This window comes from Acanthochromis polyacanthus, chromosome 7, assembly GCF_021347895.1.
Source record: "Acanthochromis polyacanthus isolate Apoly-LR-REF ecotype Palm Island chromosome 7, KAUST_Apoly_ChrSc, whole genome shotgun sequence".
In the NCBI taxonomy this organism is placed as follows: Eukaryota; Metazoa; Chordata; class Actinopteri; family Pomacentridae; genus Acanthochromis; species Acanthochromis polyacanthus.
Genome location: NC_067119.1, coordinates 31,022,128 through 31,048,422, shown reverse-complemented (window position 1 = coordinate 31,048,422; position 26,295 = coordinate 31,022,128). Strand labels below are relative to the sequence as shown.

Genomic DNA, 26,295 nt, shown 5'->3' with positions numbered 1-26,295 from the left:
TAGAAAGTTAATTTAAGCGGAAGCTCAATATAGCTATTTGTGTTGGTCTTTTTTCCCCCCACATTTCTGCATTATCCTGAGAGCCTCTAGTGCAAAGACTCAGCCATGTCACTCTGCCGTCATAAACTGTTCTCACTGTGTAGTCTATAGAATATAATTAGCTCCTGCTTCATGCATAACCCATTAGAGGGAAGATCAATACTCTTGCTCATTCTGTCTGTGCTTCATTAAGCGCACCACGAGGCATCACCTCGACAGAGCTTGAAAAATGTGCTGGCAGCACCGAGCAGCCTCCTTCCAAGTTGACGCCGCTCCTGGCTTTTAGAGCCACATGTCTGCAAACGCTCCGCTTCAGCGGAAACAGAAGCACATGTCCGACTGTTCCAGCTAACCCACGGGCTGAGTCACATCGAACTGTGACCCCGCAAGCTACACAGAGGCGATTATATTAATGGAGCACATAAAAGTGTGGAGCGTCACAGTATATACGGCCACATTCTTCTTATAGCCGTGCTTAATGTGCCTGCTCGTCAGAGCTGTTTGAAGAAAGCACTTTTATGTGAAATAAAAAAAGGCCTTTAATGTCTAGTGAAATCAAAGCCCCATGTGTTTTTTGTCTTTCTAAATGTGTGCGCATACGAAGTGGCGGCCCGTGACCAAAATTACTGAGGAAGCCAGTGTGAAAAACAAATTAGATTCGGTGTTTTAACTGTTATTTTCATGTAAACAAATCAGCCTACTGTTACAGTACCTTTATTCTACCGACTTCTCATTCATTTCAGTGAAAAAAAAGAGGTTAAGTGCTCCAGGGGTTGTTCAGGGAGCCGGTAGACCGGTCAAATAGGAGACATGGCCAGCAGAAAAGCCGGTTAAGCTTGGCACTTCCCGTTAGCCACTCATTTCTGGCATAGTTAGCTTCACAAAAAGAGCGAGCTTTTCCATTAGCTCTACACTTAGTTAGATTGAGCTTTGGAGTTGGCCTACCATCCCTTTTGACTTGTAGTTGAACTTCAAAAGGAAGTTTTGTGAAGTCATTTTTTACAAGAAACTCAAGGTCCCTGTCACCATCCATTCTCTGGCTCGCTTGATGGCTATACTTGCTGTGTGGGCTTGCTGGCGCCTGGCAGGACAGCTGCATTAGTGTGGGTATTGTTCATCACAGTTTGTGATTGGCTGGAAGCCAGATTTGATCTGGCCTCCCTTATGTTTTTTTTTAATGATGCATCGACCATTAAGCGATGAGTCTTGCTTCAATCTGATTAGCTAATACGGACTGTTTTTTTCTCTAAGGGAGGCAAGGCGAAGCTGGCCTCTGAACCAGGCGTAAACTAGCCGTGATGTCACCCGCTGGTTTCAACGGCGAGAAAATGAAGCCCGGATTTTGCTACTTCCTGGTCGCTGTTTTGGATTTTTTGGAGCCAGTGACGTAAAAAGCGTCATGAAACAGACTGGACCGGAGAGCAACTAGGGGCAGGATTGGCTGAGGACTCTCTTATCCCGCCCACGTTTTACCGCAGAGGCTTCTGTTGCTGTCTATCAAGTATAGCCACGCCCCCTGGCTCCGCCAACTTTAACGATTTATTTAAAATTCAGTATTGATTTATTTTAAGATCGGCCACCTGATCTCTCATTTTGACCATGAAAACTAACGGGGAAAAAATCCTGAGCTGTAGAACATCAGTCTATCAAATTTTATTTTTTCCAAAAATGAATTGGGGTCTATGGAGAAAAAGCTTTTTGGAGCCAGCCCTAGCGGATGGCGTGATATTGCAAGTTTTTGACACTTCCGGGTTGGCTTCAATTCTGGAGCCAGATGCTACGCCCATTATATATACATTCTATGCTCTGAACAGACAGACAGCGCAGAGCAGAGGGCATGAGAGACGTAGTGTAATGCACAAAAAGAGCTTGACAAGAGGGGCGCTGTTTTAATCCTCACAAAGCAGAAATGCCTGTTTTGACAACAAGGCATGACAAAAATATAAAACATAAAATACATAGTGGCGAAGATTATTTATATTTTTTCTTTCTTGCATATTTTTGGGGGAAGCCAGGCTTCCCTTGGCCTCCGTGAAAAACCGCCACTGGAAGTGAGAGGTCATGCCAAGCTAGGACATGAACCAGAGTGTGACCCAGTGAGTCTATTAGCAGCTCTGACCTGCCTCACTACTACTACTGCCATTTGGCCTCAAGTTGCCCGACTCTCATGGCAGACTGCATGCTGAGCTAATGTTACTCTGATGTCTGCGTACACTGCTGATACTAGTACTCAGTGATGCAGTAGATAAAACTTCATATCACACATCAGTGCTACACTAGCAGTCTGGAAAGTTACAGCACAAATATGTGTATATACGTTGCTATTATTATCCTTTAATTTAACAGAACATGGCGTGGAGTAAATACCATTTCAAAAGCTTTTCCTTGCTGCCAATAATCTAATTATGTGAGTCACACTGAATGCTTTAAATTTTCTGGTAAATAAACTGCTACATTTACACATAATAGATGCAATTAGGCTCAATTTGAAGAAAAAAAAGCTCATTATATTTGAATATATTCATATTTAAATGTATCTTATTGCTGATTTCTTCCAGATATGGTTGCTTTGTTTCATAGAGCTTAAGTAGAATGCTATTTTACATATATCTAAATATTCATAAATGGTCATTTCACAATTACTTACTGTATTTAAATATACTCAAAAAAGCTGACAGTGTTCACTTGTCATGGTTACAGGGACATAATGCCACTATCTTGCAATGATACAGAAATCTTTAACAAATCTGTGGATCCAGACTAGAAGTCATATCACGGCCAAAATCTACAGTAATCACTTGATGCTTGTGTCATTTCTGACCTTCCCTGAAAATTTCATCAAAATCCATTATTTTGTTTTTGAGTAATGTTGCGCACAGAAAGACAGACAGACAGACCGACAAACATACGTCGACCATCACATAACTCCACAACGTTCCTTGGGGGAGTAACACACAAAAAACAGGGCAAAATTGTACATAGTGCACATCAAAAAAAATGGCACTATTTTACTGTATTTAATAATCTAAAGATATCATTATTTTACAGTTATTTTCATTATTTGTACAGTTTCTAAACATTCCATTGTTTTTTAACATGTTTTTTCCTGCATTCTTGCTGCGAGACTTCTTTTCACTGATTTTTTTTAACAGTGTCCTTTTATACATCTTAAAATACATGTTCTTTGCTGTCTTTTCCCATGTGAACAGTCCTTTCTGCTCGTTACCATGACAAATTATAAATTTCTGAGAATGTACAGGCTGCAGACAGCGGCGGCAGATACATTTGTTGATGACTAACATGTCAAGCACCTGAAACTGAGAGATGGAAGCTCTGATTTGTATTAGTGATGGTCTAAAAATATCCTTTTGTGGGAATCTACAGTGCAGGCAGGAGGCTGACACACAGAAGCATGTTTTTTTTCTGTTTACTTCTTCAGTTCTGCATATCTGCATGTGTTTGGTTCCACCTGCTGCTACACCTCAACCCGGCCACATGAAAGCAGCCTTCATGGGCAGCTGTTGTCACATTCCCTGTTGCCCCCCTGCTGAGAGGCAAACCTTTTTTCAGCCGCACCAGACACAACACCGCCAAAATCCTGAACCAACGCTGCCGGAGCTGAGCTGACGTTCTTCTAGGGTCCAGGTTGAAACTTGACATCTGAGCTACGTTTGCGTACGGGCTCCTTCTGGTCTTTGCTGAGCTGGTAGGACAGAGACAGCTGTACTACTGCCACTTCTGCAGTCTCCTGAACAATTATTTATGCTGTTGCTGCTTCCCTTAGCCAGGTGTAGTTTTTGAATGCTCAGCAGTTCCTTTGACTCCCACTCCACTTCTTCTTCTTACTCCTCCTCTGGGAATCTATTCATTTGGCCTTTCAATCACATCAGCTGCAGCATTCTTGATGGGAGTTTGTGGCTCTCTTGTTGGTCATCTCTGGGTTTTGCACTCAGACTTCGAAAGCATGATTATAGTGGCCATTTCAAGCCCAACCAAACACGCTGCTGAATTCTCACAGCAAGAAGGAGTCTAAAAATGTGTTCCGAGGAGAGAAATATGAAAGAAATGCTTAAGAAATGTACTATAGTAAAGCATCAGTGTCAGAGCCCTTTTAAAAACTGCAGAACTTTTTGCATTAAAACCTTTTGAGTGTTTTCAGAAATGCAGATAACCAGAAGTTCTCCTCAAATACAGCGAGAAAACTTTCTCAAAGTGAAATGGTACAGAGGTCTCCAGGGAAGACCTAAGACTCACTAATAACATTCTGCACACATTCTCAGGGGGAGCGTCTCAATTTGCAGCACCCGGCGCATTAGTGCAGGCAGAAATATGCTTATAGGAACGAGGAACCCCGGGGACCGTCGCAGATAAGCACCATAACCCTGAGTGATTTCATTAACACGGAGCAAGATAGATTGTGCAGGGCAGGCTAAAGCCCCCGGCGCATATCAGAGGGGCTTTAACCTGCCACGGGGAGAAGATGAAAACACAGGAATCCCCTCAGACAACTTTCTTCGTGACATATTGAATGCAGAGACTCAGTCGTGGCATCATGCTTGGGTGGAGGGCTGACAGACACGAGTGAACTTATCGCAGGTGTTACTGCTGGTGGCTGTGAAGCCCACCCGACTGCTGCAACCTCAGATCAAGACTTAAAGGCAGATTAACTTCCACAGAGGGGAATCTAGCTCGGAGGAAAATACGAACTGACACAAGCCGGCATCTTCACAAAACACGTGGCGGAGGAGGGTGAGCAGGACAAGAATGCAAAATGAATGAAGGAGGGCAGCGTGTACAGAGCTATAAAGATCGATAAAGCAAACTAATTGATATTCACAGTTTCTCCTGCCTGATATACAGTGATGCTAAAAGCCAGTGTGCTCGTGGGAATATGAGGTATGTTATAACTGCTGCATTATTAAACATCGGTGGGTAAAGTGGAAGTGAAGCAGAGTTTCAGTCACACACAGAGAGAGGAGGGAGAAATGCTGGGATACTGAGCTGAGTAAATATTTGACTGGACCACTCGGCGATGTGGTAAACTTGGTTGTTGCTGTACATTTGCATCCATGCATACAGATCAGATACTGGAGATCAAATTTATCACCTCTGCTATTCACAGCAGTTATTATTAGTCATTATTTTATGTGACACATGCGAGGAATTAAAACTTGAGAGCAGTAGGTGTCAGTCTAGACGGGGTGGCCGGGGTGGTCCTCCTGTCAACAGGGAATGCTATTAAAACAATTTAAGGGATCAGCTGGATTTGGCTGGGTGGCTAATGGTTCCACAGCAGTTTAATCGGGACTTTAGCAATTATTCACACTGCTGAGAATGCGCATGGTGGCAGAGCACTGTGCAGCACACTTGCAGAACAACAAAGTCTGCTGTTCACGTCAGTTCTGATCAAGTGCTTTTAGGCTGTCGAAGTGACGAGGTGCAACCAGGTCAGTGAATTAGATCACTGCTGTCCGTTGCTTGGATTAAGACTCCAACTAAGATCCTAATTTGGAGTAAAGTAGCACTCAGCACCGACACCCATGGGTATTGTTTTAGTTCGCCGCCTCATTTGGCTTCAAGCTTGTTGACATTAACGGTTGTACCAAAAAGGTCAGGCTCTGGGTTCCGGGTGGCTTCTCAGGATGACTAATTTCAGTCGATTCTTGGCAAGGTAAGAGGCAAAACAAACAGAAAACGTCCAATACTTCTGTTCGAACACAGTCATGTGCAATATTTACTGAACTTACTGGCCACATATTGAGCTAAAAGACTGAGATTAAAGCTGCATATCCTAGGCAAAGTGTTGGGCTGCTTAGTTTTCAAACTGGGAATATTTTCATGTAAGTTTTAATGTGGTCAAACTTTTCTTTCTGCATGTTTTGCTATCTCTGTAACATTGGCTGGTTTTTGGAGTGTAAATTTCCAAAAATGAAAAAAGGACCTGTGACTCCACACGTAAATGTAACCGAATTAGTTTGTGATGTGCTTCTTCGCTTTTAAAGTGATGCCAGGTTACTGTAATAATCTAAGTAATTTGCTGCACACACACTACCATTCAAAAGTTTGGGGTCACTCAGATGATTTCATGTTTTCTATGAAAACTCACACTTTTATTCATGTGCTAATATAATTACACAAGGGTTTTCTAATCATTAATCAGCCTTTCAACACCACTAGCTAACACAATGTAGCATTAGAACACAGGAGTGATGGTTGCTGGAAATGTTCCTCTGTACCCCTATGGAGATACTCTATTAAAAATCTGCCAAGCATGTGCACCACTGTCTTAGGGGGATGACTAATTCATGTTATTTGGACCATCACGGTCACGGATGTGTAAAGTATAAGATCTTGATTGCAGAGTCTTGCAAACACATGCCTGGTCTATGGCAAGGCATTCTACCATTCAATAGCTTAGTCTGACTATCTGGCATGAACATTGCAGATGTCAACAATGTCATTTTGTCTGGTTTTAACTCAAGATATCGAACACTGTATCTGTATAACCAGTTTGACTGGTCAGAATGACCCAGACATCTATGATGCAGTTTTGACAAGTTAAAGTAACAGCTGTAGATATCTCAAATGTCACTACAACTAGTCAGAATTGTTATGCATGATGCTGCTCATGGGAGGCTTCCCAAGCAAGAAGATTGTGGAAAATGAGAGCTTTGTGAATTTACTGTAACTTAGGCCTAACGCTGCTCTGACATGGTGGTAACAGAGCTTGACATATGCAGAATGGTTGCAGTGCCATAGAATCTTCTAGCACATAGTATCTATGCTAGAAGAATGACAGTAGGGATATCAGAAATGTTCATTTTCACAAGGAAGAACTGAACTACAGATATCTGCTGTGCATATCCAGTCTGGCTATTAAATGTTAAAATGCCTTGCTGTACACAGACAGCTGCTGCCACCATGGACATGTTATTACATTCTACTTTCTAGTCCACTCGTTGGACTTGTCCCACACATACACAGTAGATTGGTGTCTATAACAAGCATCCTAACAACTGCCCTTGTAGTATAGTGACTGCGTGACATCTGCATAAAGGTCCCCACAAACTTGTGTGGTAGATGGTAAAATGAACATCACTTGAACTCTGGCAGACACTAACATACCTGCAGATGTGTATTATATAGATTATACCACTGGCTTAACAGTAAGCTCGCTTATAAGCAGCTAAACACCATGTTTAATCCATCCTTACTCCTTTGCTCTTGTGTTTTCAGTTTTACACGGCCATGATCGGACTATCACTGCTCAGCAGAAGGATTTAGCAAACAGTAGATTCTCTTGAGACATGAGGAAAACAAACAAAACACCTCCCTGGAAGAGATAAGGCAGAATGAAGTCAGAGCATCAAGAAGGACCCAAAGCGTAATGAGAGCCGCAGAGCTGCACTGCATACTGCTCAACGAAAACATCCAGACGAACTGACTGCTATCGAATCCGAAAGTGAAGACTTGCTATGTAGCTTGGCTTTCATGTCTATTACGTGACCTGCTGCAGTTTCTGTATGCTGAATTCTCCAAAGAAGTATGAGTGAGAAGCAAAAAATGTTCTGCTCACACATTCAAAGTCAAGCTTCCCGTGCTTGTTTTTCAGTCAAAAACTGAAGAACTATGATTACATCAGCAGCATGGATAAGATACAAAAATTGCAGACTTTTCTTCAGAATCGTGTGCACTACTGGGCCAAAGAAAACAGTGGGGCAGAGGAAATCCATAGCTCTGAGCTGGCTGGCTGCTCTCCACCAGACAGTTCTCAGCACCGTCTCTGTCACAGATGTGGTCAACAACTTCCTTCCCAGAGATCAAGAGAATTAATCCACTACAGATTTTTCATATTGTCTGTCAAACGGTGTAATAAAAATAGCACAGCTGCATAAGCGGGTCTCTTTCACTGGCTAAATAAAACAGTCCTGGATGGAAACCTCAAGCACAAATTGAGCCCACAGTCAGTTTGAACTGAACTGTGCTGTGACCTTTCCGAACTAGCCTCAAGACTCAAACTGTGGTGGAGATTTTTCTCCGCATGACACTGACACAGTCTATATTAGGTAGAGGTAAACCTGGAATCCCCAGAGACCGGTAAAAGCCTGAGGGCTGAATATATTTTCCGCTGTAAACCTCATTTTCAAATATCCTCTCACTGTCAGGCATGACACTATTCTTTTAAACGGGCATTTGACAAACGAATAGCAGAGTGATGGTGGTTCACTGGTTCAATGTGAAGCCTCATTGATGTGTCATTTCTGTCTTTGCATTCTAGCTGTAGGTTAATATATTGACACGGCTCTTACTGTCTAGCTAATTTGTTTAGTTTAGCATGAAAACCAACAAATCACAGAGCTCTATTTGCTTCTTCTCATATATTTTTGAAATCCAGAGAGGTTTGATGACAATTTACAGCTGGAGTCAACATAATGGCATAAGGACAACATGTGTCTCATCTGTGCTTTCAAAAGAAAACTACACACGTGGACAAAATTGTTGGTACCCCTCAGTTAAAGAAGGAAAAACCCACAATTCTCACTGAAATCACTTGAAACTCACAAAAGTAACAATAAATAAAAATTTATTGAAAATTAAATAATCAAAATCAGCCATCACTTTTGAATTGTTGATTAACATAATTATTTAAAAAAACAAACTAATGAAATAGGGCTGGACAAAAATGATGGTACCCATAACTTAATATTTTGTTGCACAACCTTTTGAGGCAATCACTGCAATTAAACGATTTCTGTATTTGTCAATGAGCGTTCTGCAGCTGTCAACAGGTATTTTGGCCCACTCCTCATGAGCAAACAGCTCCAGTTGTCTCAGGTTTGATGGGTGTCTTCTCCAAATGGCATGTTTCAGCTCCTTCCACATATGTTCAATGGGATTCAGATCTGGGCTCATAGAAGGCCACTTTAGAATAGTCCAACGCTTTTCTCTCAGCCATTCTTGGGTGTTTTTGGCTGTGTGTTTTGGATCGTTGTCCTGTTGGAAGACCCATGACCTGCGACTGAGACCAAGCTTTCTGACACTAGGCGGCACATTTCTCTCCAGAATGCCTTGATAGTCTTCAGATTTCATCGTACCTTGCACACTTTCAAGACACCCTGTGCCAGATGCAGCAAAGCAGCCCCAAAACATTACTGAGCCTCCTCCATGTTTCACCGTAGGGACAGTGTTCTTTTCTTCGTATGCTTGGTTTTTGAGTCTATGAACATAGAGTTGATGTGCCTTACCAAAAAGCTCCAGTTTGGTCTCATCTGTCCAAAGGACATTCTCCCAGAAGCTTTGTGGCTTGTCAACATGCATTTTTGCAAATTCCAGTCTCACTTTTTTATGAGTTTTTTTCAGCAGTGGTGTCCTCCTTGGTCGTCTCCCATGAAGTCCACTTTGGCTCAAACAATGACGAATGGTGCGATCTGACACTGATGTACCTTGGCCTTGGAGTTCACCTTTAATTTCTTTGGAGGTTGCTCTGGGCTCTTTGGATACAATTCCAACGATCCGTCTCTTCAATTTGTCATCAATTTTCCTCTTGCGGCCACGTCCAGGGAGGTTGGCTACTGTCCCGTGGGTCTTGAACTTCTGAATAATATGAGCCACTGTTGTCACAGGAACTTCAAGCTGTTTAGAGATGGTCTTATAGCCTTTACCTTTAAGATGTTTGTCTATAATTTTTTTTCGGATGTCCTGGGACAATTCTCTCCTTCGCTTTCTGTTGTCCATGTTCAGTGTGGTACACACCTTTTCACCAAACAGCAGGGTGACTACTTGTCTCCCTTTAAATAGGCAGACTGACTGATTATGAGTTTGGAAACACCTGTGATGTCAATTAAATGACACACCTGAGTTAATCATGTCACTCTGGTCAAATAGTTTTCAATCTTTTATAGAGGTACCATCATTTTTGTCCAGGCCTGTTTCATTAGTTTGTTTTTTTAATAATTATGTTAATCAACAATTCAAAAGTAATGGCTGATTTTGATTATTTAATTTTCAATAAATTTTTATTTATTGTTACTTTTGTGAGTTTCAAGTGATTTCAGTGAGAATTGTGGGTTTTTCCTTCTTTAACTGAGGGGTACCAACAATTTTGTCCACGTGTGTACTTTTGAGAAGATGAAGCTCTAGAAATTGTCACAGCAAACTAGGGAACTGCCAGGTAGTAAAGCCTGTGATTATTTCTATGTAGGTTCATGAACAAAAAAGGGTATGTCTATCTGTAAGTACGTGACTTTTGATAGGTTGAGCTAAGGGCATTTCTATCTATAAGTATGTGGCTTTTGGCAGGTTGATAATACATACGAATCTAAACCAATGTGAGGTGTGAAATAACACCATGTGACAGATGTGATGGGATAAGGTCGCCTCTAAAGTGAACTACAAAGGGAGCGGGTAAAAGCTTCATAGAGGCAAGTCTGGCGAGAGTCCCCCTGGATCCATGGCTTCAAAGACAACAGTGATCACTTGTATTTATAGAAGGTCACTTCACACACAGCCATTAGATGACATATTACGACATTAACTAGGAATGTTGGTTTTATGTCTGTCCAATCCATTAGCTATACCCCCTTTTATCCTGTAGAGGGTTGCAGACTGGAGTCTATGAGAGTTGGGGGACAAGCTGGAAATGTCACCAGTCCATCACAGGGGTAACACAAAGATACAGACAACCATTTATGATCACACTCCTACAGCCATTTTAGAATCACCAGTTAACCTATGCATGTCTTTGGACAGTAGGAGGAAGATGGAGTATTCAGAATCAGAATCAGAATCAGCAGAAAACTAAGCAAAAAACACAAAACACAGAAAGTACAAAAGAGCACAGTACCGAGGCTGTCATCTGCGGCGCCATGCTCAGATGTTTAACCTATATTCAGATAAAACCCACCAAACACATGGAGAACAGCAAACTATACACAGAAAGACCAGCAGGTTCATACTCAGAACCTTCGTACTGTGAAGTAACATAACCATGATTATATGTGAGACTGTTTTTTTTTCCCCTCACACCTGCATTAACCGTTTTTGGGCCACTTGGGGGCAATAAAAACAAGTTACACAACACTGACAACTCATTTTCACTCAGAATTATGCGATGATCATTATTTCAGGACGTGGGCAGAGAGAGGAGTCACCCACCTCCACCACCTTTTTGATGATAACATATTTAGGACATATACAAACTTATTCCAAACATTCGAAATAAGAAATGGAAACTTCCTCCACTACCTACAGGTAAAGAAGACGCTTACAAGTAGAATTCCATCGCTTCAGTCTAATCCACAGCCAACTGATTTACAGCCACCTGAATTTGTCAAATATATTGCGAAACTGTCTCCAAGAAACAAAAAGAACCTCTCAAAAATTTATAGTTTACTCTCAAAGACAGATTCTATTCACCTACCAACTCACAAATGGGAAGAAGACTTGTCCAAATCCTTTGACTCTGATTTTTGGACCCAGATCTGTGAAAACACATTTAAAATGACAAAAATACCAACTTACAACTGATCCAATTTAAGGTTCTTCATAGAACGCATATAACCCAATATAAATTATATAAAATGGGCTTCTCAAACTCAGACACATGTACTCAATGCACTCAAAACATGGCTGACACATATTTTCACGCCCTTTGGCTATGTACACCTGTCTATCAATTCTGGGCACTAATCACACAGAAACTCTCCGATATTTTGGGCTGTGGGATTCCACATTCCCCGAACATTTGCCTAATTGGTGACCTAACGCTAACAGCCTTACCGGTTATCCACATCCAACCCACACTTGCAGCTATCGCCATTGCCAAAAAAACTATTTTAGTCAACTGGAAAGATAAGAAAGCCCTCAACATCATCCATTGGCTAAACCTCCTCACAGAACACATTTCACTGGAGAGAATGTCTGCTACCCGGAAAAAACAATTGGACTCATTTAAAGAAAAATGGTCTCCATTTATTAATTCATTAAATATTAACTTATAGCTCCTGCTTGTATGTGGGCGTATGCCACTGCCTCCATTATTTAAAAAAAAAAAAAAAAAAAAAAATCTGTAATACCTGTTCTGTCTGTGCATATGGTCTAACTTTCCTCTGTTTTATTTCAGTTTATTAACACTACAACTCTCAAAGATTGATAGCACCATGGACTTCAAGACCGTATGCATGCACTGGTGGTGACCTTCCTCTAGGGTTCCCGGGGTTGCTCTCTGGCTCTGCGGGGTCGGGGTGGCTTGTGCCCCTCTCCCTGGTGTTGGATGTCTCGGGTGTCTCCCCCATTGAGCTCTAGGTCTGCTGGGTCTGCACGCTCTCCCTGGACCTTGGGGTGTCGGCGGCTGATCTCTCCTGGGCGCCTGGCTGGTCCGGGGGGCTTCGGGTGAGTCGGCCCCTCCGTTGCTCCCCTGTCCCTTCCTGCTCCGCTACCCTCCTCCTCCCTCCTCTCCTGCCTGCCCGCCCCTCCTCGCCCCTCTCCCTCTCCCGTGGGGGGCCGGTGGCCCTCTGCGGGCGGGTGGTCTGGCGCGGGGGCTGGGTGTTCTCTCTGGGGGGGTGGCTCTGGCCCACCTGGGCACAGGCCTTCATCCTGGCCTGTGTGCCCCCACTGGAGTCCAGTTTCTGCTGGCTGGGGGCCTCCGTCCGGGCCTGGTGCTGTCCTGGGGTGTGGTGGGGTGGGTGGGGTCTCGGGGGCGCTGCGGGGTGGGCGCCCTGCGTCCTTGTCGTGCCGGCTCCTGGGTGGGTGTGGCGGCTTGTGGCCCTCGCTTCCTTGTGGCGCGGCCTGGTCCCCCCTTCGGGGTGGGGCGCCGCATGTGGCTGACCTGTGTTGGGGCTACGGTGCCTGCCGGGGCGCTGCTCTGATCTGCAGCTCCCGGGGGGTTCTTGTGCCGGCTGGGCCAGTTGGTTTGTGTGGGCCCTCCCCGGTCCCTTGCCTCTTGGCTCTGGGGGCCCTCTGCGTCAGTACCGGTGGTCTTGCTACCTGCCTCCCCCACTGCTTTGTCCTCTTGGGCCAGATCCACACCAGAATGCCTCTGATTGTGCACCTCACATTTTTCACACCTCACTGTAAATAGCAACCTTTAGGCACATATAGGGACACAACATTTAGGGCCCCGAGGGCAGGTGGGGGTGGGAACGATGGGCACTGTGGTGGGGCGGGTGGCAGGGCTATACAGCCCTGTCTCCCCCTCATCACCCTCTTGCCTGCCTCCCCTGCTCTCCAATCTTTTTTTTTTAATGCACCACACACACTCACCTTGGGGCTAGGTCTGGGTTGGCTAACGCCCCCCCAGCCTTCCCACTTTTAATGCACCACATGACACCCAGGGTTACACTACCACGGTGCTGGGATAATGTTTCCCGTTAGGGATCGGGAGACATATTAATAGGAGAATAACGGGTGGGTTTCACCGTTATGGCCTCTCTGGTGGGATCTGGCCCCCATATGGCTTTACGGCTATGGGGCGGCGGGGTGCACCATCATCCGTGTCGCTGTGGCTGGGGGTCCCCGGGGCCGGGGTCCGGGGCCTGTGGGGGTTCTCCTGCGTGTCCTGCTGGTCCCGGCTGGTGCGGTGACCCTTGTTGGGCTGCGGGATCTGGACTGGCTGTCCTGGTGGGTGCTGTGGCTTTGGCGCGGGCTGGTTGTGTGTGGTGCCTCTATCCTGGTGGGGGGTTGGTTCGTGTCGCGGGATGTGGGGGCCTTGGGTGTGCTGTGCTCGCCGGGGGCTGGTGCGGGTGGGTATGCGGGGTGCCCCCCCAATTGGCGTTGCCGGGCCCCACTGCTCTGTCCATTTTTGCCCTCTGGACTCGCATTGGGTCCCGGCTCCGGTTCCCTCCGGCCGGCCTCCGGTGGCGGCCTGCCCCGGTGTTGGGCTGGTTGCCGTCCCTTCGGCGGGGCGCTCTGCCCCTGTGTCTGGCTTCCCGGCTGCTTGGGGCCGTCGGCCCCCCTTGGGGGTGGGGGGTGGGTGGGGTGTGGGTGGGTGGGGTGGTGGGGTGTGGGGGTTTGGTGGGGGCTGGGGCGGGCGGGGTTGGGGTTTGGGTGGCGGGTGGGTCCGCTTGCCCCGGGCTGCCTGGGCCGGTTCCGGCGTGCTGGGGGTGTTGGTAGCTTCGCCCTCTTGTCTTCGGGGTCCGTGTGGTACATGGTGGCCCCGGTTGCTCTCTGGGGGCGCTGCCCCGTGGCTCCTCGGCCTGTGGGGGGGTGCCCTGTCGGCTTGGCACTGCACTGCTGTGATGGCTGTTCTGGGCTTCGGGGTCTTTCACACTTGCATGTGCATGTTTGCGCAGGTCCCACCAGCTCCTGTCGAGTTCCGCTGTTGAGCAGTGATGGGACCCGCCGGAATGTGCTGAGACTCTCTCCAGAGTCTAATCTCAAACTAAACCCTCTCTCCTTTTCTCTAGTATCTTCCTCTAGTATCATCTGGCCTATTCCACTCTATACTAACATGACACCCACAACTATGGTGTTTAGTACTGTCTGGCTAATTATTCTTTCATTTATTTATTTATTTATTGTTTGTTTGGTTTTCTGTTCTCTTGTGTATGTGTTTGCTTTTTGTCTTATTGATGGGTAATTATTAGTTGGGAATAGCACAACACCTGATATTCTTCAGATGTAATAGCATTGCTTGCTAGACCCTGTCCCTGTCCATCCCCTCTCGTCCTGTCCACCCCTTTGTTTCCCCTCACATCACCACTGAGGTGTAGCACTGCCCTCCCTGGCTCTTAAACAGGGTAATGTAATAAAAAGTGTCAGCTTAGCTTTCAGGGAGGGCTGGTGATGGTCACACGCATGCACCAAATAATAAGATATTTGGCTGCAAGACTAAAATATGCATTAATCTCATAAAGTGTTGACACCCCTTTCATGGAGTTAAACAATGAGAATAAATGCAGACAAAAAAAAAAAAAAAAAAGAATTATGCGATGATCAGCGTTGGTCTGTCTGTCCGTCTGTCTGTCTGTCCGTCTGTCTGTTAGCAACATTACTCAAAAAATGGAATAACTTATTGGGATGAAATTTTCAGGAAAGGTCAAAAATGACAAAAGGACCAACTGATTAGATTTTGGCAGTGATGCAGCTTATAGTCTGGGGCGGCATAGCTCGGTGGGTAGAGTGGCCGTCTTGTAATTGGAAGATTGCCGGTTCGATCCTCGGCCCGTCGAGCCCATGTCGAGGTGTCCCTGAGCAAGAGACCGAACCCCTAATTGCTCCTGGTGGGTCGTGCTTAGCGCCTTGCATGGCAGCTTCCACCATCAGTGTATGAAAGTGACGTATCATGCAAAGCGCTTTGGATAAAAGCACTATATAAATACAACCATTTATAGTCTGGATTTGTTAAGGATTTCTGTATCATTGCGAGATAGCGGCTCACCATCACTGTAACTATGACTACAAGTGAACACTACGTCAGCTACATGATTGCGATGCTACTACAAATCGGGACTTACTTGTCCAAAATTCTACGAGAAACAATTGATTAAACTTTGGGGGGTGTTTCCGAGTCCCATCAATTCCCACCGCCTGTTACATAATTAGGTCACACGATTCAGTATCCGTACATGACATACACATGCATAACACATACCTGTGCTCAGCGCAAGGACATTTTGTTTGTGGGTACATCTATGTTAAATGGACACATTCTATGGTGCCGCGATTTCTGCCATGATTATTTTCAATTTTTCAGCTGTTGGAAATGATACAACTGAACAGCCTTGGCAGAGTACTGCTCTCTGAGTGTTTTTCTTGTTTAAGTTGATATAGCTGGATATGTACTGCAGTAACAGAGTTAATTTCAAATCACATTTCACCTGACATATGCAAATCCAGCATTCAGTGAGCTTTTTAGACCTGTTTTTGCTTTAACCAACTCTCAACCGACTCTGAAGCTGCTAAATGCTTCACTACATTCATGAGTGAGTCACTAACTTTTTGTCTGTGTGTTGCTTGGGCCTGGGCAGGCGGTGTACAGTGAATTTTTAGAGATCTTTTTACTATTCTGCTGCCTGCTGTGCATGTGGAAACAACCCTGATGAGAGCAGTGAGAGTGAACCACACAGTAAAATTGTGGGGCAAAAAACCAAAACAATGAGCTGAGAAATGCTAAATAGCTTGGTAGAGCGCCGAGTCGGGTGCTAATTGTGTGTGGGTTCGTCACCAGCAGCGACACCTTTCACATCCACAGAGTTATTTTATCAGATGGTATAATTAAACAGTTGATTATAGCAGCTTTAAAGCCACTATTTAAACAAATGAACTTTCCTACCAAGCCTACTGTCATCACAATAATTGGGAGAAAAGCTATAATTACATAAAAATTCAACATATCCATCTACAGTAGTGCGATGGTTGCACTCTACTATAAAGAATGATGGCTGGCTTTGTTTGCTGCGCCCACTCATCTCCACAGAGTTACTTCAAAAAGTGGCAAAGATGCGGAAGGCCTGCCCCTATAATCACAGAGTCCATCTGCCTGTCTTCCTCTGAGTCTCAGAGATGGACACAGTTACACTCTTGTAAACACCGAAAGCCTCGGCTCGCTGCAGACTCCTTCATCTCTCAGAAAAGCCACTGAAGCTGAGGGTGTTAAGACACAGAGCTCTGTTTCTACTTATTACCAGTCATGGTCTCCCTTTGGCAAAACAACATGAGGGGGAAACAGGGTGGAGACACCCCAAGGAGGGAGAGGCTGGAGGTCTAAATTAATCCCACATGTTCCCCAAGAGGAGACTTTCCAGGCGGCCCGGGCCTGCTATGCTGGTGGGAGGGTGGTGGAGTACAGCAAATTCTGAGCGCACCTCACTGCACTTTCCCGCACTTTTCGCCCACACACTGCTGTGCACCGAATCCACATGGATCCATTTAGCTCAACTATGGCATCACAAGGCACAACTTACTTTTTTGGCAAGCACCAGAGCTCCAGAAAGTCACTGCTTCTGAAAACCAAAAAGGATTTTAAATAGACAAAAAAAGGAGAAAGGAACACAGTCACGAGCTGCAACAGGACAAAATGAATCCCAATGTTCCTCCAGCTCTTTTGATGTGGAGTAGAAATGACACATTCAAACAAATTTTAGACATTACTCTCCTGTTTTCCAAGGTATATTAAAATCTGTCAGACGCAAAGGACTGCACAAACAAAATATACCAGTTCAAAGCTCGGCAGAAAGAGAAAACAGTCATTTTCGAAAGCACCGATTTCTATTAAACCTCAACATGTGTTGGAACATCATGCCAACAACATGACGCACAATTTAGATTCATAATCACCTGCTGCTACAGATTAAGATGTTCATATTTTTTATTCATATCTAATAGATGATGCTAATCTGCAAATAATGATCTCATGGCGTTCCAATCATATGGTCATAAACAAGGGAATTCTGCAGGAAATTATAATTCTGCTCCAATCATTTAGACCTTTCCACAATTCAGGAAGCATAGCACATTTATTCTGAGGAAATATGCAATACATTTTCAACAATACGTTGCATTTTGGAATTCTCATTACGCACATGTAGGAATATGTTCTGCTCTTTGACCATCTGCAGCCCAAAACCTGCCAGCTGATTTGAAATGCATGTTATCTTTAAAAAAAAATCCTAAAACTACACCATTTATCATAGCCAGAAACTGTAAAAACAGAAAGAATTGTCTGATTTGCAATGTTCTTACAGTCCTTAGATAAATCATTTGTTACATGTAGTTATAATCTAAGCTTGAAAATGTGACATTTCACTAAAATCACTTTATTCTACATGTCTCATTCAAAAATTTGGCAAAAATAAACCATTTGCTCTGACCATATTCTGTAAAAAAATAAAAATTCAGCGTTTGTTGCTGCAACTGTGAAGCCCTTAGTGACTTTGCTACAACAAACAATTGTGCTTTAAAAAATCGTTTTAGCTGAATTGGGGTGTGGAGAGGAGACAGGTATGGAAACAAATTAAAAATGGAAGTCGTGAAATGTCTTCAATATGTATAGCATGTCAGAAAACTGTTGCCTCTATTGATTCTTCCATTTTTTTAAACAAATTAAGAATTGAATCTTCATGATTTATGACATTATAAGTGTGTCATAATGCACAACAGACAATTCTGATTTCTTTCTTCTTCTAGCCATGGTTGTGCTGTTTCCATAAAAGTGCAGAATTTTAAATTACAGTGAAAAATGACAACACAGTCAGTAAAAACATAACAACAGGATCAAATGAAAGCCCAGAAACTCTGTGGGCTTTAGAGGGTTCATACAGTGAGATAAGCTCATCAACTATCAAATATGATCATTAAAATTCCCACAGAACCACACCAGGAAAATTTGCATTGACCTGAAACGTAATGTAGGGTAGTGAGGTGGCCTGCTGCAGGACGGCAGTGGAGTGCCAGGGAAGAGGATCTGTCAGCATTATCTTAACCTAGTTGTGGTGCAGTGGCAGGACGGCTGGGATGGAATGAGATTAAATGACCTGGCCTTTTATTCTCTGGACCTCATTGACTCATCAATACTGATGGTGGCACGCTGCTTTGACTGCATTGAGCTCTGCCGCGGCAGCCTGCTGCTCGCTCATATTCGAAACCCTGATGGAAGGATGAGGAGGTGGCAGATCTGGAGACTTTTTTTCTCCGGGATAAGTTTGTCTTGGCACACCAGTAACTAACTGTGCAGCAGTGGCCACAAAAAGCGAGCTGAGAACTACACTAGCAGGCAAAAGTTTGGACACACCTTCTCATTCAATGCTTTTTTAAAATTCGTATTATTTTCTACATTGTAGATAAATACTGAAGATTAAGGCTTTTTTGTTTACAACATAATTCCATATGTATTTCTTTATAGTTTTGATGTCTTCAGTATTAAGCTACAAAGTAGAAAATAATTAAATATAAACCATTGAACGAGAAGGTGAAATTTCTGACTGCTAGTGTACTTCGGCAAAATCACAATAATATGCTAAATAAAATAATCAAAATGTTGACCTGAGGAGTGATACCTGAGCTGCTTCCAACAAGAACCAGCAGTACCTTTACTCTGAAGAGACAACAGCTGGAAATACCTGGGTGGACAGAAACAGCTGATATACAGCAGCTCCTTACCTGACACTGATGTGTGTATTTTGGACGTACTTGCTGTTAGATCATCATAATTCAAAACTCTCTTTTAAATCACACTCTACTAGGTGATTACTAGACCGAGAAATGCGTCCGAGACTCACATTTGATCCCATTACTGTCAAACTGTCAGCAGCTTAAAGAATTGGAGCTGCAGGGTCCAGGTTCAGGTCATGGAGCGACTCCTGCTGCCTCCACGGTTCAAAATGATTGTATTTTTCAGAAAATGAACAGAATCCACCTAAGTTCAGCTCTGTCTGTGTTCACCATGATGTACAATAATGATGAAATGATGTAACAAGGACATCAAACTCATTCTCACAGCCGTTTACAAGATAGAGAAGGTCTGAAACAGCTTTTGACAACACTTTGATGAATGTGAGTGACTCTCTGAATCCAGAAAACATTCATGGTAGTCCACAAATATCTCAAATGTGAAGTCAAAAACAGATGCCAATAAGAGCAAAATAAAAGATTCTCTGTTACAGATCCAAATAAGACAAAAATTGCCTTTGGATAATGTTCTCTTGATTATTTGAAGTATTGTGATCATGAAATGTAGCTTTCGGGACATTTTACAGTGCAAAAAAGCACTGTCATCGCTATGATGTAGTGCACAAACAGCAGACACTGTTTCATAACATTTTGGCATTTATTGGCAAACATGTTCCCCAATACGATAAATCTACACTGAGCTAATGCTGTCCGATATATTCGCCCGAGGCCCCTGAACTCTGCTTTATCCCAACAGAGCTACATAATAGATAGAAATAACACAGTGCTGATGAATTTTAAAAAGAGAACCTCAGTTGGAGCTACATGATGGTATCAAAGAAGCAGCATTTCAAAGGAATGTTGCTTCTTTATTAATAAACTCAGGATGTTTGGAAGGTAGAAGCATCACACAGCAACACAGTCTATTTGCAAGTATAAATACCTCACAACGGATACAGTCCATCACTCTGAATTAACCGTGATATTTTTTAAAAACAGGAGCCTCACCACACTGCGTAGCTGCTGCCTCAGCTCTGAGGCTGTGGGGCTGAAGGAGTTGATCAGTCGGTAATAAAATTACAGATTGGAAATGTGCCTTGTGGTGAACCATAAACCGCGGCAAGAATGGAAATTAACCATAAACCACCACATGGGCCAAACATGGAAAAGCAGAGAGAGTATAATGGTAAAGGAAGGGAACTTAAGGTCAATATGGGGCCTTCTCCAGTCATTACTGACACATTAACAGGCTCTGAGAGCAGACGTGATACAGCTCTACACCTCGATTGTCAATCTCCAGACTCTCACTCCAAGGTGCTGATGGATGAGGACCTACAGAGGAAATTACATTGTTATCTAATCTGACAAAGCGAGGCACACCTGCTACTGGTTTTATCCCCAGTGAGAAAAAAATACAGCAGTTATCTCTATAAACCAGCAGACTGCACTGCATGGATTTAATGAATAGGCCAAGGGGATATTTTGGCCCCGGTGAGCCAGCATATCTATCGGCTACTTTTGGCCTCGTTGAGATTATCAAAGTTTTATCCTCCGTGTGACATGAGGACAGGATCCCTCCTTATCCACCTCAGCTGAGGGGCTGAAACCTGATGCTGTGTGAGGATGGAATATTTCAGCGGATATTTCTCATGGCGTGATGGCTAGGACATGATGAAGACGAATATTGATGAGATGAAATTTGCTGCTCTCGTGGGACTCAGAATATTTTTGTACGCCTTACTAGGTTAAAGTTGTGCAGACAGTTCATTTCTCAGCATGCTGTACATGAGTGTAACATCAGGGAGCCGGAGCGTCTCTGGTTTTTAGATTTGATAGATGCTTGTTCATGAGCACAGACACTGACAGAGCTATTAGGCCAGCTGGCAGTTTCCTCCCTCTGAGAAATGCTCTGCCCTTGCAACATCTCAAACTTGGCAATGTGTCCTCAATCCCGCATTTAAATAAACAAACTAAACCCAAATCAGCCTCAATGTCATATGAGCAATATTTAAAAGAGGCCAAGATAGTCTGGCTCCCAGTCTGAGCATAAACAAGACGAGTCAAACCAACAATTCATTTAACTACAGGCAAACTCAGTTCGCCTCCAAGCCGCTAACGTCACGCAGGAGGAAGGCGAATGGACTCTAATGGACACTAATACCAAGCAGTGAGGCATTAATGATCACAAGCTTGTTTACTGAACCCCTTTACAAAAAGACGACAGCAGCTCAGCATACATAATCGCACGCAGGACACGGATTAGGATCACTGAGCAAACATTCAATTATACTTTTAGACCCTCAATTGATATTACACAGAAAACCTCGATGCTGTAGTCAGATGAACAACTTCTGAGAGGGTTGTAACCTCAGTGGGAGAATATTAACACCACTGGACTGGGCTATTTCATTTTTGAATGAGTGATACATTTTAGACAATATCAAACAGGAAAAACTCATTTTGTCTTTTTATTTTAAATGTCTGCGGTTATCATATGATACTCGAACAGGCCTGTTTGATTTTCTTACTATTAGCTGGTTTATGTAGTAGTTCATTCAACTGTAAACTGGCTAAAGTGGATAATAAACTGAAAATGTGGAGTTTATATAGCAATTACACTGCTAAGGAGGCAAAGCACTAGCAGAGTTATGTGACAATCAGCGCACGTTTGTCTGTCTGTCTGTCTGTATGCAACATTACTCAAAAACAGACAAACGGATTTCGATGAAATTGTCAAGGAAGGTCAGAAATGACACAAGGACCAAGTGATTAGATTTTGGCAGTGATGCGGCTTAAAGTCTGGATCTATAGATTTGTTAAAGATTTCTGTATCTTTGCGAGATAGCATCACGGCGTTACTGTAACTATGACAACAAGTGAACGCTACATCAGCTGCCTGCTGACGATCACATGATTGTGATCCTACTACAAATCTACTGCTGCGGACTTATCAGGACTTTTCCATCGGAAATCATACAAGGAACAATTGATTAAATTGTAGGGTTTTTCTGAGACCCATTAATTCCCGCTGCTTGCTACATATTTAGGTCAGTGATTCAGTATCAATACATAACACACGCCTGTGCTCATCGTAAAGTCATTTTGTTTGTGGGTACATCAATATTAAATGGCCACCTTCTATGTCTGCCATGTTTTTTTTCAAGATTTCAGCCGTCAGAAATGATAAAACAACTGAGCAGCCTTGGTGGAGTACTGCGCTTTGTGAGTGCTTTCCTTGTTGTAGTATGTGTCCAACTTGTTAGCTCTTTTTGTCGTTAGTATTGTGTTTGGGTTGCGTTAAAAATAATGACAGGTGATTATTGCCACATTACAGGGTGAATGTTTTCACTGAGGTATGGTCTACATGCATGCAAAGTGAAGCCAAAAATCGTAGTGCGTTACACCTGCATTTTTTCTAACAGCCAGCAGGGGGCGACTACTCTGGTTGCAACAGTAAGTCTGATTGTACAGAAGAGTGTGTGAAAATGACCCTGATTCTCTGTTGAATTGATAGCTCAGTAAACATTTCCTAATAGATTTATTGACTTAATCACTAGCTTTAATACTTTTTAAATACAAAATTATGTTAAATTTGTAAATCACAGTACAATTTAGATTTAAATAGGCAATAAAACTGGGTATGTTTTAAGGTGGGGCTACCTTGTGACTGACAGGTTGTTACTATATTGTCATGCACCGTGTACTCAGATTCTCCAGTCAGATCTATCGACTGCTCGTCACTTCTAGCGAAGGCTAAACTCCAAACACAAGGCTTCCAAACAGTGTTCCAACAAACAATGGGTGGTGTGACATTGGCTACATCCACCCCTTAAATACAGTCCAGTTCTAAAAGCGAAGATTTCTTCAGCATCTTCAAACAGACTGTGGAAATTCTTGTATTTTTTGAGCCTGTGAACATCTTTTCAGGGTCTTTCCAACATAAAAAATGCTCAAAGAGGATGTGAAAATCAGTATCAGTAAGCTCTTCCAGTTTTATATTATTTCAAGACAGTAGCAAGGCAAAAGCAAAATTAAAACTAGCCTGTTAAATAGGAGGCTGTTCATTTATTCCTTGTTTAGTGTATTCACCTAGCACTGCTGTATAACTTCTAAAATGATTGTGTATAAATGTTACACACAGTGAGTGGTCAGAGGTGTAAATTGAAATGAAAAGATTACATTTTGTTGCTCAATTTTACCGACCCTTTTCTTTACATCCATGTTTCTGTATCCCTGTTTCTTAGCTTATTAAGGAAATGCTGCACATGTTCCTGTACTGTTTGAATGAGTAAAGCCTGATCAACTAGTTTGCTTCCGTTTCTTAAGTGTTTCAAAGGAAAACAGAACCTGTGTACTGAAGGCTGTGAAATTGTTCATTCAGCGCAGTTTAGGCGTGACACATGAGTGCGTACTAAGATAGAAGCTATAAAAGTTAAATATAGGAGCATTTCTTCTAACGGTACATCATGGTTTGACTGTCAACCCCATCTTTTCACAAATCTGCACTCTCTCCACCAACACGTCGGAAATACCTCTCAAAATCTCTACAAGAAACTCACAGTGGAGCACAAACACAAAACAAAGCATTGAGGGATCTGAATGAAGTCCGATTCAATGGATCTACAGTGAAAAGGAGGAAACAGATGTGGAAGCTGAAGATTAGATTCCTGTCTGGCCTGTTCTGTGTGCAGCTCTGCTCTCAGCCTGGTGATATCAGGCACCAACTACTACCCACCACTGACCGCCTCGCTCATAATTCACCTCCACCCAGCAAAAACTGCTGAATGCAGGTCTTGTCCACATGATCAATCGATTGTTTCCACACATCTCAACGCATACTCCAAAGCGTGGACTCTTAGGCTTAGCCAGGAATGATAATGTGCCGGCCGTGCAGTTCTGTTTCCTGCACAGGTTATCCATTTGGCATATGGTCAAGCAGGGTGATTAAGACATTCTGAGGAATTACTAAAAGGTAAAGGGACGCTTCCACAGTGCAGCCACGCAGAGCGCGGACAAATTTAGATCCAGCTAGAGGTCTGAGCCACACTATAATAGAATCTCTTTACAGTCACAGATAAGGGGATGATATTATGACAGCTAAAGCGTGACTAAAAGCTTAATATATCAGCAGTATTCTTTTGTGATGAGTCGTGGTCATGCTGTGGGGAAATATAAATAATTCTGCACTAATGTGTTCTAATTCAGTCTCTGTGGGAAAGACAAACTGGGAAACGTCAGAAAGCCAACCTCAGTAACACACCGTGAACAGTGTGTGTGAGTGTGTGAGCCAACACTGCAGCCTCAGGTCTCATCCTCCGTTGCCCATATGACACTGAGCGGCCTGCTGGCAGCACACAGACCTTTAACACACTGCGGCCCAGGAATAAAAAAGATTAGTGTCTCTGGCATCCTGTGTATACATGTGCATGTATAAAGGACTAGTAATGTTCTTTATCTTTAATCCCCGATTGTTACAGCTTGCGGCTGCTACATTCCTGCTTTTGCACTTGTTGCATGTTATTCTGGTTTAGAGATTCCAGATCACGGCGGACCGCTGTTCTGTGGCTTGCACTGTAACTGTGTAGCTTTTCCACTGCAGCCAGAGCTCCATATAATGGACTCTATGTGTGTCTGAGAATAAGGAGGCATGGCCTAGTTTGGACGTGCCCTTCTCCCCAGGGGGTTCCATTATACACAACTCAATCCTCAGGGCCTTTTACTTGAAAATGAAGGAGCAACAGAGTAAAGTCTTAATCCTCACCCTTGAACCATCTGCTCAGGGATGAACCTTAAAGTGTCGTGTGACGTGAACCCCAGCAGAAAGAAGCACTAATAACGCTCTCAAAAGGTGTGCTGGAAGCAGATTTCTGCTAGGTGCCAACAGTATGACTGAACTGCAGAGCTCATACTATAATCACAATACATCCATTCCGTATCAAGGCTTGTAAATCAGGCCATTTGTTTATGCAAAGCCCCAGAGAGTATGCCAAGGAGTGCTGGGATTTTTAAAGACACAATCCAACCTACCAACCCACAAACACCATATGTTTCCTTCAGTGTCGGGCACTGACTTGAGACAGAGAGTGTAAAACCACCCAGAGTCCAGCTAAAGCATTTTCTGAGTCATCCTGCAATAGTCCAGGTGGGATGAATCCTGCACATGCTGCATCTTATTTATGCTTAATTTGGAAAAATCTGATGCAGATTGCCGTGAAAATGCAAATTCACACACAACATTACACTCACGATAACTATAAATCAAAGAATACATGTCCGGGTCTACAGCCAGCATGTTTCCTATTGGCAGCTGTGACATATGGTGCTTAAAATGCTGTAAAACCTCCCATTCACATTCAGGAGACAGTGCACATAGGATGGAAACCGGCCCATTCATCTGTCTGGTTGCCATCTATAGGTCAGAGGTTCGCACAATGATTTTCAAACCCCTCAGGGTACGCTGCGGATATAAGATGGAGCACGTTGTGGATTTCAGTGATAATCCATTCACCTGAGGGTTATCACGGTAGCTGTGAGGGAGGGATGATTCAGACCAGAGACGTCACTCTGTCCACCGTTATCACCGCTTCCTACAGTGTCAGCTCTGTGGTAAAGTCACAGCTCTATCTCCTCATTCATCACATGGAGGGTTTATGTGATGAAAGCTACTTGAGGGGGGCCCTTCATGGACAATGTAATCAACCTGATTGCGGCTGCTGTCATCTGCCTGTCAGAACATGGAAATCACTTTAGCTGCATATCTGCTTTTGGAAGACTAGGCTTAAGACCTGTTGGGCCCAAATCCTCCCTCCCTCCAAGGGAAACCCTAAATGACTACCAGAGTGTGAGACATGGTGGTGGATGCAGTGATCCTAAGCTGGGCACCCATGCAGGGCTGTGATTACAGAGCTTCTTCACAGATCCCTGGACCACTGCTGTCCCAACTGACTGAGCGTGAATCAACTCTCTGCCGGGCAAATGCATCCATTTTAACTGTACCAACAACTGCCCGCGGCGTTTCTTCAGAGGGAAGTGTGCATTTGCGGCCTAAGCTGCGGTCTCCTGCACGATCACAGCCTCGATCAACTTGCATGGCTGATTGGAAGTTTGCCTGGCAGGTACAGTGGCTGAGCGCTCTGTCCGAGGTGGCACAGG

The 26,295-nt window shown here is 43.7% G+C and overlaps 1 protein-coding gene across 1 annotated transcript in view; it reads right to left on the bottom strand.

Moving 5' to 3' along the window:
- zdhhc8b (zinc finger DHHC-type palmitoyltransferase 8b) overlaps positions 1–26,295 on the bottom strand; it is a 98,923-nt gene that overhangs the window by 71,978 nt on the left and 650 nt on the right. The gene's annotated exons all lie outside the window — the stretch shown is intronic.